The sequence below is a fragment of the Bubalus kerabau genome, chromosome 13, assembly GCF_029407905.1.
Source record: "Bubalus kerabau isolate K-KA32 ecotype Philippines breed swamp buffalo chromosome 13, PCC_UOA_SB_1v2, whole genome shotgun sequence".
Lineage (NCBI taxonomy): Eukaryota > Metazoa > Chordata > Mammalia > Artiodactyla > Bovidae > Bubalus > Bubalus kerabau.
The window spans coordinates 25,482,174-25,502,979 of NC_073636.1; the positions used below are offsets into that span (position 1 = coordinate 25,482,174).

General features: G+C 44.0%; 1 protein-coding gene across 22 annotated transcripts in view; it reads left to right on the plus strand.

The window, feature by feature from the left end:
• KIAA1217 (KIAA1217 ortholog) overlaps positions 1-20,806 on the plus strand; it is a 348,846-nt gene that overhangs the window by 84,686 nt on the left and 243,354 nt on the right. For 3 of the 22 annotated variants that reach the window (XM_055543816.1, XM_055543817.1, XM_055543813.1), the window contains exon 1: positions 20,409-20,787. The exons of 18 other annotated variants lie outside the window; for them this stretch is intronic. The gene's annotated coding sequence lies outside the window, so the exon portion shown is untranslated. Of the gene's footprint in view, positions 1-20,408; positions 20,788-20,806 lie in introns of those variants that run through there. One more of the 22 variants, XM_055543814.1, reaches the window with a different exon arrangement.

Sequence of the window (20,806 nt, forward strand, 5' to 3'; positions counted from 1 at the left end):
CTCTGAAGGAATGTTAAAAATTCTAATTCAGGGTAATTTTGTTTTACTCCAGGCTCTGAGTGCTAAGGTTAGTTTCTCAAGCAAAGCATTCTGTCCCCTCCAGGAAGGGAAGCCTTGATGAACAGAAAATATCCACCCTCTCTGGAATTTTCTACTTAGCAGTAATTGGAATAACCACCTGGTCAGCTTCACTCATAAGGAGTTGGGGGGTGTGATTATGTTTGATTCAAGCAGATAATGCAAATTCCCCAATCCATGCCTATGGATTTGAATTTAATAGCATCCTGGACTTGACTTCTCAGAAGCATCTCTCACTTGTCTTCAATTAGGATGTTTCGGTCAGTGAGAACTTTTGCGAGTCCAAAAAGACCACATTTGTGTTTGAGAAAACTGAGACTGACAAATCAAATTTTTAATTACAGGAAATAATCACAAACTACTGTAGATGCAATTAAAGGCCTTTTTCTTTTGGAGAAGCTTGTTTGCCTTTTATGTTTTGTTCCCCTAAGCTCATTATAAAAAATACTATACTCTTTCATGCTTATAGCCTAAACTCTATAACATTCCTGCTGTGAATATGGAAATGAATTTTGTTGAAATCAAAGAAATTACTTAATAGGATTTTTAAAAGCCTGTTAGTAGAAGTGGTTTAACATTTTTAAAGAAAATGTTTGCATTGTTCATGATTAAACCGAACTAGACACCTAACTCCTGATTTCCATCTAAACCCCTCTTTCTGTGACCAGTGAATTCCTTTATGAGTTGAGAATTGATTAATTAAAACCATAATTTGATTCTCCAAACTGGTTAGGATTTAAATGTATAAGACAGGTCTCACTTAATAACATGAGAGTTTTCTGGTTTTCTTTTTATGTCCCCCTCCCAGCCCCCTACCCCCGCCCCACTTCCCACCTTGAGGCATACGGGATCTGAGTTCCCTGACCAGGGATTGAACCCCTGACCTCTGCATTGGGAATGTAGAGTCTTAACCACTGGAGCAGCAGGGAAGTCCCTTGATTTTCTTTTTAAATGGTCACTTGGTAGCTACCAAAGAAACATATGGGTTGAGCAGGGCTTCGTAGGTCAATTCAAAAGCTTGCAGAAGAACCAAGCTGGCAGAATGTAATATTTTCAGTTGCAATTCAACCAGCCTTTGAAATTTATCCTCATCTGAAAAGTACTACAGGATTTTAAAATAATGTAGTTAGACACACGACTTAGGTGCCCTCTTCTAATATTCCTCTAATTACTCAGTTGCCAGCACAGCTTGTTTATTTGAAAGATATTGGAATGGAGGTCAGACAGCATATATATGGTTGCTTTTCTTCCTGTGTATTATTTTAATTTGAAAATATTAAAGTATGTTCAAGAGTATTTGCCTGTATCACAGATATGTTGAATAAGAGACATGATTTTGATGGACTTTTGCTCCCAGAACTAGATTGAAAAAAGTTTTTTGTTTTTTGGCTGTGCTGCGTCTTCTTGCTGCCCACAACTTTGTCTAGTTTTGGTGTGGTCGCTTCTCTTGTTGTAGAGCACAGGCTCAGTAATTTGTGACGCATGGCATGGACTCGGTGGCCCTGAGGTATGCAGCATCTTCCTGGACCAGGGGTAGGACCTGCATCCCCTGCGTTGGCAGATGGATTCTTAACCCTGATCACCAGGACGTCCCCAGGATTAGATTTCCTTTTAGCTTTTTTTCCTACTATTCACAGCAGTCCGTACAAGGCATCTACACTGTATTTTCCCTGTATCCTACTTCTGTTTACATTCCTTCAACAATTATATACAGGCATACTGTACTGTATGTGGGTTTGGTCCCAGACCACTACAATAAACTGAACATTGCAATACAGTGAGTCACACGAATTTTTTGGCTTCCCAGTGCATATAAAAGTTGTATTTACACTGCACTTTAGTCTATTAAATGTACAATAGCATTATGGCTCAAAAAAACTGTGTGCCTACCTTAATTAAAAAACACTTCGTTGCTAAAATGCTAGCCATCATCTGAGCCCTTGTGAGTTGTAATCTTTTTGCAGTAGTAACATCACAGATCACCCTAACACAGTGGTCCCCAACCTTTCTGGCACCAGGGACGTTTCATGGAAGACAGTTTTTCCGTGGACTTGGGGCGGGGGCTAGTTTTGAGATGATTCAAGCGCAAGACTGGAGAAGGCAATGGCACCCCACTCCAGTACTCTTGCCTGGAAAATCCCATGGAGGAGCCTGGAAGGCTGCAGTTCATGGGGTCGCTGAGAGTCGGACACGACTAAGCGACTTCACTTTCACTTTTCACTTTCATGCATTGGAGAAGGAAATGGCAACCCACTCCAGTGTTGCCTGGAGAATCCCAGGGACAGGGGAGCCTGGTGGGCTGCCGTCTGTGGGGTTGCACAGAGTCGGACATGACTGAAGTGACTTAGCAGTTAGCAAGCACATGACATTTATTGTGCACTTTATTTCTGTTATTACTACATCATCTCCACCTCAGATCATCAGGCATTATTAGATCCTAGAGGTTGGGGAACCCTGTCCTAATATATATAATAATAATATTTGTAAAAATGCAGTAAAGTGAAGCACAATAAAATGAGGTCTGCAAAAAAGAAAATAAATAAGTAAAATAAAATGAGGTCTGCCTGCATTGGACAGCAACCACATGGCAGGCAGTGGACCTGCAAGGGTGGACGGTGCTCAGCCTTTGCCTCAGTTCTCTAGGGGGAGGTAGCACAGGGTTGCTATGCAGGATGTAGGTGCTGATTTGAGGAACAGAACATGAAGGGGGACCCAAGCGGGGGACACCTCACCCTAGAGGGTGCAAGGCGGTGAGAGGCCATTTGGATCAGGGAAGGCTGCCTAGAGACGCTGGTTCTAAAACTGACTGTTCAAGACTGAGTTAGATTTTGCCAGACATGAAAGAGTCACGTGGAAACAAAGAGATCATGGTGTGTCCAGGAAGTGGCCTGTGAGGGGTTTAATGAACCTGCAACACAATCATGTACACGCGGGTATCTGGGGCATCTGAAAAGTGAGGGAGCTGGGCCGGATCAATGAAGTGCTTGACATCAGGTCAAGAAGTCTGGGTTTCATCCTTGGACAATGGGAAGCAAGTGAAGGATCATCCTTAGGGAAGTGGTGTGATCAAATGTACATTTCAGGCAAGTCTGATGAGAAGCCTTCGGGTTTCGTCTTACAAAAAGCTAGATCCCTTCACACTTATATAGCTGCTATGTATTAATTTCCTGCTGTGTGCTTAGGCATATCCATATATGTTTTCCCCCCTATATTTTTAATCCATTTCTCTCTACTGGCTCTTACCTTCCTCCTACCATGCCATGTTAATAAACATGACAGAGTCCAATGTTACAAATGAAATACTACTACTAAGGCATTTAGGTGAGGATATTGCCTTCAGTGTTGGATTCAGCAGCAGTGAATCCAGGCAACCTTGGAAGGAGCCATATCAGTTGGGGAACAGAAACAGTGGGTCAGGGACTAGCAGGTCAGGAAGATGAAGTGGGGGATCAGTCAGTTCAGTCTCTAAGTTGTGTCCAACTCTTGGTGACCCCATGGACTGCAGCACGCCAGGCTGTCCTGTCCTCCACTGTCTCCCAGGGCTTGCTCAAGCTCATTCCATTGAGTCATTGACGCCATCCAACTGTCTCATCCTCCGTTACCCCCTTCCCCTCCTGCCCTCAATCTTTCCCAGCATCAGGGTCTTTTCCAATGAGTCAGTTCTTTGCATCAGGTGGCCAGAGTATTGGAGCTTCACCTTCAGCATCAGTCCTTCCAATGAATATTCAGGGTTGATTTCTTTTAGGATTGACTGGTTTGATCTTCTTATAGTCCAAGGAACTCTCAAGAGTCTTCTTCAACACCTCAGATCAAAAGCATCAGTTCCTCGGTGCTCGGCTTTCTTTAAGGTCCAGCTCTCATCATAAAAAAATGGGGAATAGAGATGCTCTTTCTGGGAACGTTACCGTGAAAGAAAGGAGTTAAGCATAGAAGACTGTAAGAAGCGTGTGGTCCCGAAGGAAGCCTGCGAGGAGAGAGCCCAAAGGCACGAGAAAGTCAGTGGGTGGATTTGCTTTGGGGAGGAGAGAGAGGAGGAGGAGGACGATTGGAGGCTGCACGTAGATGAGATTGTCTGTGGTGCTGTGGGAAGAGGGGGAAGGCTTACTCCTTGCCTTGGAGTTTTCCAGTGATGAACTTCTGAGAATGGAGAAGAGGCTGGTGAGGAAGGAACCTGAAGGGAATGAGCAAGGTTTGAGGGAGCATTTGTGTGGGAAGAAGATGGAAACGGTGAGAAGATGATCGCCACCGCCTTGTGGGAGCCCAGCTGAGCGTGAGGACCACGGCAGGATGGGGCGCCACTGAGCAAGGCCAGGGAACTTCCTTCAGCCGTGATCAGCAGCCTGGTGTGGGAACAGAGAAGGTCTGAGTGGAGGTTGAGGCTTGGTTGTGTGGGTGTGGGAAGAATCACATGGTCAAAGGAGATGAAGGGTTTGAGAAAAGTGTGGGGAAGTGATAGATATTGGGGTCCAGAACTTTTAGGAAGAGATGCTTAACAGGAAGGGAACTGGAAGAAGACAAGACATTGTCAGAGGAGGAGATGGTGAGAACTGAAAAGTTGTCATCAGAAGTGGAGGCAGGGAATGAGAAAGAAACTTGAGGGATGGGATATATGTATACTTATGACTGATTCATGGGCTTTTCAGGTGGTGCTAGTGGTAAAGAACCCAGCTACCAGTGCAGGAAACATAAGAGACACAGGTTTGATCCCTGGGTGGTGAAGATGCCCTGGAGGAGGACATAGCAACCCACTCCAGTATTCTTGCCTGGAGGATCCCATGGACAGAGGAGCCTGGCAGGCTAGAGTCCATCAGATCGCAGAGTTGGACATGACTGAAGCCACTTAGCAGGCACACTCGCATGACTGATTCATGTTGCTGTACAGCAGAAACCAACACAACATTGTAAAGCAATTATCGTCCAATTAAAAACTTATTAAAAAAAAAAGCTGAAAAATTCAGACCCAGAGTAACAGTTGTGGGCTCTGCTCCAAGGGATGGCCGTTAATGAGGGCGAAGAGCTGGCAAGGAATCTCTAAAGTAAAGAGATCCAAGAGACTTCCCTGGTGGCCCAGTGGTTAGGACTCCAGGCCTTCTCTGCTGGGAGGTACGGTTTGGATCCCTGGTCAAGAAACTGAGATCCCACATACCTGTGGTTCAGGCAAAAAAGAAAAGACCCAAGATCCTGGAGACACAGGTATGAAAGGTCCTCAGGGCCCTGGAGTGCCCAGAGTGATGGCAGAAATTAGAGTGAAAAGAGAGGGAGGAGAGCTCCAAGCGTGAGCGAACACCTGAGTCATTATCTGAGTAGGAGTAAAGAGTCACATCGGAGGGGGTGTTCCTCTGTAGAAGAAAGCCTTCCTTGCGTTAAAAAAAAAAAGAAACGTAACTTGTAAAATCTGATTTCATCACAGTTTCTCACAATGGAAAAGTGACTGAAAGTTGGCATCTGTTGGAATTCTGAAAGTATCCTGAAAACTGTGCCTATAAATATTGTCTTTCATTTCTCAGATGAGGTTTCATAATTTCCAAAAAAAGAGAGAGGTGGTTCTTTCTTATTTGCTGAGTTTGGACTCGCTGCCCTAATACAATAGGAGGAAGGCTTTTCAAATCATAATATGAACAGACATCTCTCTTGCTGCTGCTGCTGCTAAGTCGCTTCAGTCGTGTCCGACTCTGTGCGACCCCATAGACAACAGCCCACCAGGCTCCTCTGTCCACAGGATTCTCCAGGCAAGAACACTGGAGTGGGTTGCCATTGCCTTCTCCAGACATCTCTCTTAAGACCTTTTATTTTGGGAGGAATAAAATCTATCTCATGGGGATAGCCGATTGTCCTCTCTTTGCAAAGCTTGGTTTCCATTCACCATCTGTATGGGTTGTTCTGTTTTATGTTAAGAGCCACCACTTAGCACTTGTTCGGTGCCACCACCCCCACCTCAAATACAGTTGTGTTGGGATAGGAAGCATAGGCCCCAAGGTGGTCTCGTGAACAAGGACCCTCAAGCTGCCTCTTTTTGCTATATACTCGTGGGCAGCCCCAGAGTCCAATACCCAAAGGGAAGTTCCCACCAGCTTTTATCTTAGAAAACTTGATCAAACATCCCACTTATGTCCCTCCCATTCCTCCTTGGCACGTGGGGACACTTCTAAGGCAGTCTTTGGAGACAGTGACATTTCTGTTCCCATCCACTCATGAACTTTTATCAGAAGTATGTTTTTGGTCAAACTGCAGTGTTTGTGTACTACCACAGAGTTAGTATTAACCCATTTTATCTTGCTTTCCTATCCCCCATTTGAAAAAGAGTCCTACGAAGGATCATGTATCCTTGCAGACTTTTTAAAATTAGGAGCTATTACTAAAATACAAGGGATCCTCAGAGTCTTCAGATTGAAGACTTTAGGTTCATCTACTATAGGTGAAATTCTATATAGATACACGGGGCTTTAGGTGAGTCATAGTTAACATGTGTCCCTGTGTCTATGGCCCACATTTATATCCCAAAATCAAATGAAGTGACTTTGGAGGGGTTTTATCTACTGGCTCAGGCATTCAGTAGTATTTGAAACACTTCATCCAGGTTTGTCACGGACATATGTGTTGATGAGACCTCTGGCTCTTGTCTAATCAGGACAGGCTCATGGGAGAATTAAGGGAGGCATGTGTGAGAATGAAATGGTCAAAACAATGCATTATTCTGGGTATAAAAGGGATTCTTATGATGCTATGGGGAAAAAAAAGAGCCCAAAGGATTGAGCTGATGTAGTTTATAATGAAGGCTAAATGAGCACAACAGTTTGCTGTGGAAATTGGTTAACTGATGGAAAGCTCCAGAAGCTGGGCCCAGGAAGCACTGTATTGGATCCATTTGGACTAATAACCCGGAGCTCTGTATCATCCATGTATTCCTCCAGTTGCACACTGCCCATCCAAGTTCACTTTCCTCTACCCTGGTGGCTCAGGCTGGTCAAGCCAACTTTCCCCAAGCCCTTGTGGTTCTGGGGTCAGAGGAAGTCAAAGATGTTTGTTCCACAAACTGTGACCAGGTTAGGGGGAAGGGTGGGAAGGCAGTGGGTGTCTGTATAGTTCATCTAGAGTTAAACGTACTCTGTTAACTTTTTAAACCCTGGTGGAATTTGTCCCAGACTGTTCATGGTGGGCTGCTTATCTATTGCAGAATTACATGTGCTGACTCCAAAAATGAGGAAACTGTTTACACTTCTCTGTCTCACTTAATAAGGTTGTGGTTGAGGTGGACTGTTTGACGAGATCCAAGTCTGAGTCAAGTTAAAATTTAGGGTGCTGCTTTCTGAGTGGGGAGTCACTGCCTTATTGTGACCACTTCTGGAAGGTTCTTCACAGAGGGTGATGAGGAGATACAGAGCATGAGGAGGGGCTACAGAGCCTCTTTGGGTTTAAGAAGAAACAAACAAAGCCGGTCTAGGGGCTTCCCTGATGATCCAGTGGTTAGTTCTCCACATTTCCACTGCAGGGGACATGGATTTGATCCCTGGTCAGGAAGATCCCCTGGAGAAGGGATTGGCAATCCGCTCCAGTATTCTTGCTTGGAGAATCCATGGACAGACCCTGGGTCACAAAGAGTCAGACAAGACTGAGCGACTTTCACTCACTCACTAGAAATATTACAGACATCTAGGATTTAGTTGCAGCAGCCTATGAACCAGAAATCTGACTTTTGCTTGCTACAAGTTGCATTTCAAAATGCATCTAACTGTAAGCTCAGAAACTGTTTTTTAACCTCAGTAGCTAAACTAACTCTGTCTTGCCTTCTCTGCCGTGAACTTAACCACCCACTTCCCTGCCTTTTTCTCCCCTCCCTCTCATGCATCATGCACCTGGCGTCTTTCATGGTACACCGAGGAAATGACACAAATGCTCAGGGACTCTTCTCCTAACTTGTCACCAGGTGTGTTTACTGGCCTTGCAGCCGTCAGGATTAGAGGGGCTCAGCTTAAAAGTTTCCATTGTGGATCTCCAACCCGAGCATGAGCTGTGGGGCTTTGAGGTTCAGGATGTCTTGTGGATGAGCTTCAACCTCTGAATTTCTCCCTGTCGTCTGCTCTTCCATCAACTGCATTATCAACAGTGTTTTCAATTAATAGCTTCTCTCTACTAGAAGTTTATCTGCCAGAGTCACCTTGGTGCCCGTGAATGAAACTCACATCTGGGACAGAGAAGACGCTGCAGGGGCTATTTAACTAGCATTGCTAGCGCCTGGCATGGCTGTCCCACAGCTGTCCCTGCTGAAATCCCCTTCCCCAAGGGGGGAGGCGGTGGGACAGCCCACCTTGGGGCTTCATTTCTGCTGGTTTGGTCCAGACAGTTTCCTCCTGTTTCATGTACATTCCACACTTTGCCTCCACTAGTTTGCATCCATTCAAGTTCTTAGTGCAATTGTCGACTCAGATAAAGATTTCTTTTAATAGTCTAAGAGTACATTTTAAAAAAAATGTCAGTGAGATGGAGACTGAACACTGATATGACACATTTTCTGTTAACGAGGGGTGTGTCATTTGTTGCTTCCATTAGGCAAATTAATGGCAGTTAGGTACTCTCACACTGAGGAGAAAAGAGACAAATATTTATATATATTTTGTAAACAGAAGTGCAGTCAGTCTATCAGTCTCCTTAACAGAACATGGTTCTGCTGCCCTGTACAATTCTGCAAACTTCTTCAGAGCAAAATTATTCTTTAGAAGAATGCAAACTTAATCAGGATTCAGAAAGGAACATGGAAACCTTTAAGATATCTGTTTGGTCTGCTGCACATCTCAGAGGTTTCTTTTGTGTCTTGCTGAGAGAGGAAAAGAGTCAGTGATCAGAAACTTTAAGATCCAAAAGGTAGACACACAGTTTGGACATTGTCCACGTTGCTGTTTAGTCGCTAAGTCAAGTCATGTCCAACTCTTTTGCAACCTCATGGACTGTAGCCTGCCACGCTCCTCTGTCCATGGGATTATCCAGGCAAGAATACTGGAGTGGGCTGTTGTTTCCTTTGCCAGGGGATCTTCCCGACCCAGGGATTGACTCCAAGTCTCCTGCATTGGCAGGCAGATTCTTCACCGCTGAGCCACCAGGGAAGCCCCCATTATCAGAGTGTTAAATCACAAGACCGAGCCAAATAATGTGGTAATTGGGGGATTTCAAGTTATAATATTTTCCACCTTGAAACAACCTTGAATCCTCCCACTCTGTAAATTAATGTTTTGGAGGCAGCCTCTTACTCTTTTTCAAAGCCAGACCCTTTTCTCTTTCTCAGGTGACCTAAAACTGACAGTGCCAGGCATTGGAGTCAGGGAAAATGTGGTTAATCACACTGCATTCAACTCTTCTAGGATGAAAAATGGCCGAGTATTTTGTGTTAGGTGGGACATTATTCATTAATAGCAAACTTAAATCTTAAGTCTCTGAGGGGAAAAATGACAGCATTTCTTAGTTATTTCTAATGTAACCCAGGACTGAGTGCTCCAAGAGCATAGTTTTATAACTTTTAATTCATGTATCTGTTTTTCCCAAACCTTTTAAGAAATGCTTATAACTTTGCTTGTCAGATTAGGAGAAGGTAGATCGTTATTCAAAGGAAAGCCTGATATAGGAAATGCAGATATAAATGGGTCAGCATTTTTTTTTCTTTTCAAAGATTTATGACCGTCTCTATTTCAGATCTTCCTTGACATTCTCACAACCGTTTCAGTAGCCTCTTCTGTGGTCCAGAGCCTCTGTTTCTCTTCCTGCATCTCTTCATCCATCCCTCCCACTGCTCTGTGGATAGTTGTCATAAGCTCAGCTCTAGATTTCCTGACTGAGTGTTCTTGGTCTTTCCCAATCTTCTCTTAAGCTAGCTTCCCAACCCCGGCTTCCACCATTTTATTCACACCTCCTGTCATCATTCCCTCCCAACAGGGAAGGGACCTCTCATCTCCTTCCTCACCCAAGCATGCCACACTTCTTGATGCTGTCCTTGGTTGGCTTTGGTCTCTCTGCCAACCCTATCTTCCCTGTGGCTACATGCCCAAGCTTCTGTCTACTAAGAAACCAGCCTAAATGCCACCTTGCTCACCATCTCTACTGAGATACCCAACCGCCCCTGAGAATCATCCTTCCACTTTTCTTTACAAAAAAAATTATGTATTTACTTGGCTACACCAGATCTTGGTTACAGCATGAGAAATCTTCCATCTTCATTGTGGCATGCAGGATCTTTAGTTGCAGCACGTGGGATCTAGTTCCCTGACCAGGGATAGAACCCAGGCCCCCTGCCTTGGGAGCTTGGAGTCTTAGCCCCTGGACCACTAGGGAAGTCCCCATCCTTTGACTTTGAATAGCGCCTTATCTGTTGTATGGCGCTTAGAATAGGTAGCTCTTCTGTTTACTCGGAAGGTATATGTGTGTATACATATGTATATGTATCTCCTGACCTAAACTGTAAGTTCTCTGAAGGCAGGGTGTCTGTTTAATTTAATTATTTGATTCTCTAAAGCTCCTTGTTACTCAAAACGTGGTCTGCTGACCAGCAGCATCAACCACACCTGGGAGCTTCTTCAAAATCCAGGATCTCAAAAAAAAAAAAAAAAAAATCCAGGATCTCGGTCCTCATCCCAAATCCGATGAGCCCACATTTTGACGTGCCCACTTCCCCGCCCCATGATTACAGCACATGTGAAACATCAAGAAGTTCTGCTCTGTTACATCGCACAGACCCTGGTGTGAAGCAGGGATAGTTGCTAATGACTGAGTGGCGTTAAAAGCTGGGGCTGTTCTCATTGGCTTATGGAAAGATGATCTCATACTCAAATATTGCAAATGTCATCCAGCAGACGTCATTTTTCTGTGACCATTTTTAGTCTTAAGTCATGGGGACCCTCTTCTCCTCTTAAAATCTTTGATTTGTTACTTGCAGGTCACTTTGGTAGTTGTTTGGGTTTTTTGTTTTATTATTTAAAAAAATCCCCTTTTAGGGCAGTATTGGCCGTAGGTAGATGAGTATAGAAAGAAAGCTTACTAACTGGGTCTAACTATAGATTATGTGCAAAAATATAATTGCTCACATCTGGAAATAAGCACCCGTATGGTGTGTATCGTGGTGTCATCCTGGCAGCTATTTCTTCAGGAGCAAGTCAGGAACAGCCAGAGTCCAAGGTGCTGTGCTCTGTCACTGTGCCAAAAACTGAGTGATCCTTGCCACACACATTTGCTGATAACCATGGGAGGAGACAGATGACAGTATGATATGTTGGGATTTTTAAAGCACTGAAGAATGTGATACTAAAGTATCCTTAGCTGCCTGCGGACCCATGAAGAGCCGGGAGAAACTTGTGAAGTACAGAGGAATATTGTCTGTGGCTTAGAGCAGTGGAAAGCACCACCTACTATGCCATATAGCCTGTCACAGCTGCCAGGGGGTGTTATTTGCACAAGTACCAGCCAGCAATGCTAGATGCCCTGCGGCGCCTAGAGCCATCTCACACTGTGAAGAGTCGAGACCCATAAGGCCATGACTTCAGAACGTATCAGCCAGACATTATGCGAGGGTGGTGAAATAGTGTTTATATCACTAAAATCTAAACCTATTTTATATAATTCTTATATTTTGTATTTTATTTATGTTTCATATAAATAAATATTTTTATGTAAAATGTTTATATATATAAAGTATTATGTATTTGTATACATATGTATACAAAAAAGCATTTTAAATACGTGCTGAATTTTCCAGAAATGCAGCCACTAGTTTAAAAGAAAAAAAAAATCCAGAAAAAAAAAAGAAATGTAACCACTATATTAATTGAGAGGATATTATTCTTTGTTTTATTTAGAACTTTATTATATGTTTATTTCAGAAAGATGCTGTCACTGCTCCTGTCAGTCTGCACGGGTAGCTATTGAGTTCATACTGGTCTCATGTAGAGGGGCCAGTATCCTCCCTCTATTTTTTTTTAAATTATTATTTTAGTTTTGGTCACAGAGCATGTGGGATCCTAATTCCTTGACCAGGAATCAAACCTGTGTCCCCTGCATTGGAAGTACGGAGTCTTAACCACTGGGCCACCAGGGAAGTCCCACCTCCTGCTTCTGCCTTCTGCTGATGTAGTTGTACCTGAGCATTTACATGTTGAAGTGTATCTGATTTGTTATAAATTTATCTTTTATGTCTTCTTTATGTAATTAGGCTATTATGTTGATTTTTTTTAAATGTATGTGACTAGGCAAGTTTTTTTTATTAATTATATCTCCAGATATAAAAAGAAGTATGATAGATTTGAGAACCTGCCTGACAAAGACAGCTCATTAGCTCTCGTCTAGAGATGGTAAAGGCTCCGTCAGAGTGAGGGGGTAGGAAGAGTCACCGCCCACAGGGAGAAGATGCTGACAGAGAAGCAGGGTTTGGGGTGCTGCGTGGAAAGCATGTGTTGGGCAGAAAAGACAGCTTGGGCTCCGAGGTTGCCCTAGCTTGAGTGCAATGCTATTCCCTGCTGGCTTTGGTCAACCTCCAGAAGCTCAGGCTTCTGGGTATCCTTACAGGGTCAAGAGTGAATATTAGAGATAATGATGTTAAAGAACTTGGCAGAGAGATACAAGATGTTGAAAATAATATGTATAATTGTATATACATAATATGTATGTACATATTATACACATTATATGTATAATAATACATATATGTATTATAATATGTATAATAACCCCAATGCCATGTTACCGAGTCCAAGCTTGCTCTGTACTCCATATAATAGGCCAATGAATTGGAGAGACTAAGTGTTGAGGCAAGGAAGAGACTTTAATCAGGGAGCCAGGAGACAGAGAAGATGGCAGGCTAGTACCTCAAAATAACCATCTTATTGGGGTCTGGACACAAGGTTCTTTTACAGATCAGAGAAAAAGAAAAGAGTGAAAGTCATTCAGTCGTGTCCAGCTCTTTGCGACCCCATAGACTGTGAATTCTCCAGGCCAGAATATGAGTGAGTAGCCTTTTCCTTCTCCAGGGGATCTTCCCAACCCAGGGATCAAACCCAGGTCTCCCTCATTGCAGGCGGATTCTTTACCAGCTAAGCCACCAGGTAAGCCAACAGTACTGGAGTAGGTAGCCTATCCTGTCTCCAGAGGATCTTCCTGACCCAAGAATCAAACCAGGATCTCCTGCATTGAAGGTGGATTCTTTACCAGCTGAGCTACCAGGGAAGCGAGAGAACTAAAAGCAACAAGGAACTAAAGTCAGAAGGCAGAATACATAGGGAGAGGCAGTGGGGAACTGAAGTGAAAGGGTCTTCAGTCTGGCAAAAACATCTCCAAGAGAAATGTCCAACCTTCAGAAGAGGTGTGTTAATCTCTTCTGTTCACAGGTGGGCAGGGACAAATCATTTCTCCCTGAACTAAACAAAGACACTTTACAGTCAAGCAGAGGGGCAGGGTCCTCCAGGCAAGCCACTGAATATGATTATGATAATAAAGGCAATGAAAAGCAAGTCAAAGAAATCATTTCCAACATGGAGTCAGAATTGGTTTTCTCCCTGCAACAATGTGACTCTGAAAATGGCAAATAGACAAGCGATAACCCTGGCTTCCACAGGGTTTGTCTGAGCTTTCTGTGATTCCTCAGGGCTGGATTGGGTCAAGACTTCAAAATCCGGGATTTTAAGTTATTTCGACACCCACGCTCAACTGCAGGTAAAACTCCCGACTTGAACCACCCTGTCCTTCTGAACACTTCTGGACTCTTTTTTTTCTACCCAAAGGGACCCTTCTATGAAATTCCACCAAACATCTGTCCTCCTTAGAGTCTCTCCGGCAAATCTGTGACTTTCCCATGGCAGCTTAAGTGTCTTTGACACATGTTCATTGTTTTTGTTTTTAGTAGTCACTACAGTTTTTTGAAGGAAGAGGAGATGAGAAAAGGTATTCATTTCCCCAGGCACTCTCTTCCTCTGGATCCCCCTCACTCTTCCCAGAGCCCACTTGGTGCCCAGCTCCATCCTGCAGTGCCAGGCCTTTCTCTCTGGATTCCGTCGGTCAGCTCCTTGTTATTGTTGTTGTTCAGTCGCTAAGTCCCGTCTGACTCTTTGCACCCCTGTGAACTACAGCACACCAGGCTTCCCTGTCCTTCACTATCTCCTGGTTGCTCAGAGCCATGTCCATTGAATCGGTGATGCTATCTAACCATCTCATCCTAGAGTTAAGTCTCCCTCCACTCAACTTCTGGAAAAGGAAATGGCACCCCACTTCAGTACTCGGGCCTGAAAAATCCCATGGACGGAGGAGCCTGGTAGGCTGCAGTCCATGGGGTCTCGAAGGGTGGGACACGACTGAGCGACTTCACTTTCACTTTTCACTTTCATGCATTGGAGAAGGAAATGGCAACCCACTCCAGTGTTCTTGCCTGGAGAATCCTGGGGACGGTGGAGCCTGGTGGGCTGCCGTCTATGGAGTCACACAGAATTGGACACGACTGAAGCGACGTAGCAGCAGCAGCAGCCACTCAACTTCCCTCCCGCATCAAGCCATTCCTGTTTTCCTCCTCTTTGTGCCCCCAGAACCCCGGCAAGATTGGATCCAGCAACAACTTTACCTATAGATTCTTTCCTAGTTTATTTCATTTCAGATACGAGAAGAATGGACTTCCTGTGGCCCAGATCTTTTTAATAAAGAGTGGTTTCACTTTGGAGATCACCACATGTGCATGCTCAGTCGTGTCCAGGTCTTGCGACCCTCATGAACTGTAGTGCACCAGGCTCCTCTGTCCATGGGATTTTCCAGGCAAGAATACTGGAGTACATTGCCATTTCCTACTCCAGAGGATCTTCCTGATCCAGGAATCAAACCTGCCTCTCCTGTAGAATACTGGAGTGGGTAGCCTATGCCTTCTTCCTGACCCAGGAATCAAACCCACCTCTCCTGCAGAATATTGGAGTGGGTAGCCTATCCCTTCTCCAGTGGATCTTCCCAACCCAGGAATCAAATTAGGGTCTCCTGCATTGCAGGCAGATTCTTTACCACTGAGCCACCTGGGAGATCACTAAGGCTATGCTAATAGGGATGCTTTGCTGCCTATTCCCCTCCCCCACCATGTCTTGGGCAGGGGCAGGATTAATGGAGACAATGTGAGTAACTATTTTGCATTAAAATTTCTTTTAAATGATAGTAACGAAAGGAATCCCCTGCTTTGTAGTGCAAAGAGTTGGCTGCTCAGTCAGTTCACTTTGGGAAGAATAATTTCAGATTTCTTTTGAAAGTTAAATGTTAATCCTTAGAAATAGTGACCACATGGCCTTTGAGTCTATTCTGACCTTTATGATCTGCTTATTTTTCTCTTCTTCACCTCTTGATTCTCTTGTAACAATGTTTTCACACAGGTTCCTTCTGATCATGTGTTTGTCAGGATTGGCTTTGGGTAACTGTGATATAAATATATCCCTCTCCAGTCCTGTTGCCAAGGCTGGTCTTAGCAAATCGTGCCTGGTTCCCTTAACCCTTGTCTGCATCTTGGGCAGTATCTGCCTTCTTAATGCTGCTTCTAAGCTTTGGCATCTCAGTAAAATTCAGTGCATCTGAGGCAGATAATACCCTATGCTCTGGCATTTCTCTTTGGTCTTGGCATATTAAAGTTAGACCCAGGTCATTATTTTTGTATCAGTGACATTTTCATAATGAACTAAAAAATGAAGTGTTAAGGACACCCCCAAAAAGCCTTAAAAATGACTAGAACATTTCCTGAAGCATTTAATATTAAGGGTATTAACCTTTTACATCTCCTTTTTTAAAAATATAAATTGATTATAAAGCATATTGAAAGTGACTTCAAGGTATTCAGTATCTGAAAAATTGGCATTTAATTGGAGTCTGCACCAGATCACCACAGTCATGCCCAGCTCCACCCTTGGTGTTGCAAACGTCTTCCACTTCAAATCTCAAATAGTCCTAGGTCTTCTCTCTGAATACTAAGTCTGAAAGCATGCTAAGTCGCTTCAGTCATGTCTGACTCTTCATGACCTTTTGGACAATAGCCCGCCCAGGCTCCTCTGTCCATGGGCTTCTCCAGGTTACCTCTCCCCAAAGTCCAGCTGTCTCCACATGCTGAACCTAGCTAGGTTCATGATCACTCTAGGTGGAAAGTAGTTTGCCCTTTTCTGAATTCCAGGAAGTCTTTTGCTACAATGGCAACAAAGCTTTCCCATTCAGCCTTTTATATTCATGCTCTATCATCCCGAATATTACACATTAGAGACTCCGTGAGAGCAGACGATGACCAGTTGCTATTTTGCTCTGCTGTGTCTAATACGATCCTTGTCAGTCACTACACAGTGTGCTTCGAGTGGGGAATCAAGTCGGCTTTGCTTCTGCACTAGCTCTGCACAGAGTTGCATGCAAATTGACTTTTTAAAATGGAATCCTACAGAGAGAGAAGGGCATTGTTTTAAAAGAAACTTTCAGAGAGGGCAAATGATTCTTTTTTTAGCATGGAGTCTCTACCTAAATGAGCTACCTTTGATCTGGCATTTCATTTCTCATGTGCATATCTTCTTCTCGTATGCCCTTTCATTTATTCAGCCTGAATTTAATAAGGGCCTATCACGTCCTGCTGAACAGGTGTGCAAGCTCAGTAGTAAATGGGACAAAGGACCCGCCCTCTTAGCACTAACTTCTCAGAGAAGAGGGGCAGGCAGTAGACAGATCTAAGAAATGGCATGTGGCTGAAGGGCTGTTTAGAAAAATAAGGTGAGATAAGGGAAATGGAGAGACATGGGGCGCTTTTAAAATTTATTTTTATGCTTTTTGGTGGTGTTGCAGAGTGTGTGGGATCTTAGTTCTCCCCACTAGGGATGGATCCCGTGCCTTCTGCAGTGGAAGTGTGGAGTCTTAACCACTGGACCACCAGGGAATTCCAGGTGGTTTTTATAAAGGAGTTTTGAACGAAGGGGTAGGCTGAGCAGAGCCCAAGCAGGAAGGAAGGCAGGAGGCCATCAGGAGACTACTAGTTAGAGGAAGAACCCTAGCAGAGGAAAAAGCAGGGGGGCGGGGTCTGAGGATCAGGGCATAGGGGGTCTCTGTGGCTGGTGTGGCTAGGGGGAGGGTGTGGCTAGCGGGGAGGGTGTGGCTATCGGGGAGAGATGTAGCTAGGGGAGGAATGAGGGGGGCGGGTCTAAAGACAGACCTGGGCAAAGTCAGTAGAGTTAAGCAGGCATGGTAAAGACTTGAATTTTTAGTTGAGGAGATGTCTGGACATTTGGAGGACCTACATACTCTTTTTTAAAGATTGAGTTTGACCCCTGTGGAGAGTAGCCTGTAGAAGCAGGAAGACCCACAAGGAGGCTTCTGAATAGGAGAGGATATGGGCCATGACTGGGGTGTGGCTTGAGGGGTGAGAAGCAGTCAGATCCTGGTTCTTAGAGGTGATGAGATTTACTTTTGGTCTGACTGTAGAGGCCCATCAGAGAGAGGGAAGTCAAGAAGCATCACAAACAAGGTCTTGTTTTTAGCAGCTGCAAGATTCCTGTTTTCAGTGAGTGACCTGGGGAAGGTCTTAGGAGGATCAAATCTGAAGGAGAAACCCAAGTTGGGTGTTAGATGCAGTATGTTTGAAGTGCCTGTTGGTCATCCCAGGCTGTTGGCTTCAAGTCTTCCAACACTGTGAGTCCTGGAATTCGAGGCCATGTCTTGGTTGTCTTGTGTTCTCCACTTAATCTGAGAAGTTCTCGATCACAGAACCCCTGACACTTGTGTTCAAGTTAATGGAATTTGCATACGTGGGAGTTTCTGAAAGTGGCCTGTGGTTTCACTTGCATTTTCATCTCCTTTTTCATCATCATCTGTAAAAACAGAGTAGAGACAGTTGGGAAAAAATGCTGTATGAAACTTGCTGGAAATGGGTAGAACTTGAAATGATGCTGACAAGAGGTTTAGAAATACAAAATAGAGAGGACTCAGACCAAATATAAGTCAATTAGCATAAATCATCCATCTCTGATTTCCATGCCTATCTTCCCCCTAGTTGGCTGACTCAACAGCTGCTTCTGTGACTACAGCTGTGTAATTCCTCCGCATTTCCTTTTTGCATGGATAAAGTATTCCAGTTTGTCATTGCTTCATCATTTGTTATTTTATATTAGGTTTTTGTGTTTTACTTTTTGGGCCTGACCATATGGTTAAGAAAATCACCCAACTGTTTTCCGTTCTGTTGAACTGTTCTGTTTTCACTTGGGGTTGGGTTTTAGGTCCACTTGGGGTTTTATTATTTTCCCTTGGGGTTCTCGAGGCTGGGAAATGCTTCTCTTGGTAAACTTCCTTCTTTCTGGTTGAAACTTGCAGGGCAGTGGGGGTTCCAGGTAGAGAAAACCTTCAGCAGCAGAGGGAAAAGCAAGGTGAGGGCATGTGCCTAGTTTGTTGTGGTTGCAATAAAAGCTTCATGGGGAGTGTGAAGAACAAGTGACAAGCAGGTAATAAAGGCCATTATGGGCCATGCTAAGGAGTACAGAAAACAAGGAATTTCAGGAGCTTAGAGTCTGGAAGTGCTGTGGTGAGATTTGTATTTTAGTGCAGCTACTTTGTCTTAGGAAGAGCAGGTGGGAAGTGAGGGAGACTGGTCTGCAGGTTCTTGGTGATGGAAGGCAAAAAAGGATGAAAGTCTTAGAAAGTTCTTAGACACACTCAGTACTAAATCAGTCTTTATAAAATAAAATTAAACAAACAGAAGTAGAAACATTTGTGATGGACAGGGGAACACCACATTAGAGGCATCTTACAGGGAGGATGACTACATCTACTTGGATGAGCGGTGATGCCTTTCCAGGAAGGAGAGCGGGTGGGATCACGGGGAGACTGACCAGGTGTCATAGTTCTGGACAGCATGCTCTTTGTGGAGCCCGTGGAGCATCCACTAGGCAGCGGGAAATATAGCTCTGGGGCTCAGCGGAGACTGTGCTCTGGAAGGACATGTATTGGACATGTTTAGAAGTCTTCAACATCTTTGTGGGAAAGAAAGAGATCATTCCAAAAAAGAAAATAAAGCACAGAGAGTATTGTACCAATGGTCCTAGTCTAATGATGAAATTAAAAAAAAATTATCTCCAAATTCTAGTTGATGTAATCTCTTACTCAGCGGTCAAAAAACTAAGATCATGGCATCCAGTCCCATCACTTCATGGCAAATAGATGGGGGAAACAATGGAAACAGTGATAGACTTCATTTCCTTGGGCTCCAAAATCATTGCAGATGGTGACTGCAGCCGTGAAATTAAAAGACGCTTGCTCCTTGGAAGAAAAGCTATGACTAGCCTAGAGAGCATATTAAAAAGCAGAGAAATCACTTTGCTGACACCTGATGAGGAGAGCCGACTCATTGGGAAAGACCCTGATGCTGGGAAAGAGGGAAGGCAGGAGGAGAAGTGGGTAACAATGGATGAGATGTTTAGATAGCATCACCGACTCAATGGAGATGAATTTGAGCAAACTCCAGGAGATAGTGAAGGACAGGGAAGCCTGGCATGCTGCGGTCCATTGGGGTTGCAAAGAGTTGGACAAGACTGAGTGAACAACAGTAATCTCATATAAGATTTTCGTAAAACAATTTTTTTTAATCTGGCTAACCAACTGATACCTATCCTAGGAAAACAATACCTGATTTTTTTTTTTTTTTTAATAATAACAGCTACTTGATCACCCTTCACACAGTGCTAGGTGGTGTCAGTGTCAACATTAATAAAGTGCCCTTTCTACTGTGAAGCCCCACCACAACCCACTTGGAAGTTCAGTCTTCATAGATGGTCACTACATGATTTGACTTCCCCAATGCACTGGTAATTTGCATCTTTGGGTATGGCTGTTCCATTCTTGCTGTTTCACAGCCCTCAGTGGCACTTGAGCCTTCTGTAATCTTTAGGAATTGAAATAGAGAAGCATTTTGCCCCCAACCTGAATGCCTCAATAGAAAATTGAACAGCCTCCTCTTACTAGCGATATGGATTCCCCAAAAGATAATGATGGAAGAGTAAGAAACGCCTACATCTGTGAATTCTCTCCAAAACACCAGGTCCTTAGCCACCTCTCTGGACACTCGGGGTGTCTAGCCAGCAGTGACTTCCTTCAGCAGGAGTGATTCTCTGAAGCTGTAACATATATCGGGGCAGGCTGGACACATACCATATCCATGCCTGGGAAACTGCTTTCAGCAGCAGCGTCTTCCAAGTGACAAAAATAACTTAGCTTTGGTCAGTAGCCCTGAAGCCAGGTGTCCCCTTTCACTTCCTGTTCTCTGTTGGGTCCTGCAAAAGGACATCTTGTCTTCCACAGTTTGGAATGTGACATTTCTCGTCTCGCCACTTTAACTGCCTAACGTCTAGCTGTCTGTTCTCCTCTTGTGTATTTTGAGAGTCCTCCTCTTGAACCTTTGCATTTTAGCTTCTCACGTCTGCCGCTCATACCTACAGGGAGAGATTGATAGCTCCCCACTAGGCACTCGCTAACACAGATGTTTATATTTTGATTTCTGTTGTGTCCCCACTTTTTAAAGCCTAAGCTGTTAATTACAGAGCAGTAGCTTTCCTGTTTGTGATTCTCTTGAAAGTCTATTTTATTCCCCCGTCGCAAAAGGTTCTTTTTGTTCCCCCTTCTGACAACAGATGTATTTCCTGCACAATATCGGATCATCTTTTAGATTATGAAGTTCTTCACGAGTCTCCTTTTTGAAACCATTATTGACTAGTGAGTATAATTTCTTCTT